The sequence below is a fragment of the Chrysochloris asiatica genome, unplaced genomic scaffold, assembly GCF_000296735.1.
Source record: "Chrysochloris asiatica unplaced genomic scaffold, ChrAsi1.0 scaffold00170, whole genome shotgun sequence".
NCBI lineage: Eukaryota > Metazoa > Chordata > Mammalia > Afrosoricida > Chrysochloridae > Chrysochloris > Chrysochloris asiatica.
In genome coordinates, this window is record NW_006408688.1 from 3393655 (window position 1) to 3394799 (window position 1145).

Consider the following 1145-nt stretch of genomic DNA (forward strand, 5'->3'; position numbering starts at 1 on the left):
CCAGAATTTATTGTCCTCTACTTTTTTATTCTTTGCTGTTATTGCTGGTGTGAGATGATATCTCAATGTTGTTTTGATTAGCATCTCTCTAATGGCTAATGATCGTGAGCATTTTTTCATATGTTTGTTGGCTGCCAGGATCTATTCAATGGTGAAGTGTCTGTTCATGTCCTGTGCCCATTTTTAAATTGAGTTATGTGTCTTTTTCTTGCAGAGGTGTTGTATTTTCATATATATTTTAGAAATGAGTCCCTTGTCTATTGTGTCATTATAAAATATTTTTTCCAATCTGTGGATTCCTTTTTTATTCTTTTGGTGAAGTCTTTTGATGCCATAAGTTTTTTATTTTTAGTATGTCCCAATCATATACTGTGTCCACTTTTGTTTGTGAAGTTTTCAAGATGTTTGTTAGTCTGTGTATTCCCTGAATTAGATCCATCACATTTTTCCCATTTTTTTCATTGATGGCCTTCATTCTTTTGGGATTCACATTTAGGTATTTAATCCATGCTAAGTAGTTTTTTGTGTAAGGTGTTAGGTAAAGGTCTTGTTTCAATGTTTTGCATATCGCTTTCCAGTTCTGCCAGCACCATCTGTTGAAGAGACTATCACCTTCCCATGTGATATATTTAGACACTTTGTTAAAATCAGTTGGCTGTATGCGGATGGGTAAATTTCTGGATTCTCAATTCTGTTCCATTGATCAAGGTATCTTTCATTGTACCAGTACCAAGCTGTTTTGACCACATTAACCATGTAATAAGTTTTGAAGTTGGGGAGTGAGAGATTTCCAACCTTATTCTTCTTCTTAAGCAGTGCTTTGCTTATCCTGGGTCTCTTTCCTTGCCATATAAATTTTGTAATTGTTTTTTTCCATATCTTTGAAGATGGTTATTGGAATCTGGATTAGGATTCAATATGTGCAAATTGCTTTGGGCAGTATTGAAATTTTCACAACATTAAGTCTTCCTATCCAGAAGCATGGTACATTCTTCTATTTTTGTAGGTCTCTCTTGGTTTCTTGTAGTAGTATTTTGAAGTTTTCTGTGTATAGTTCCTTAGTCTCTCTGGTTACATTTATTCTCAGATATTTCATCTTTTGGGTGGCCACAGTTAATGGTATTGCTTTCCTAATGTCCTTTTCA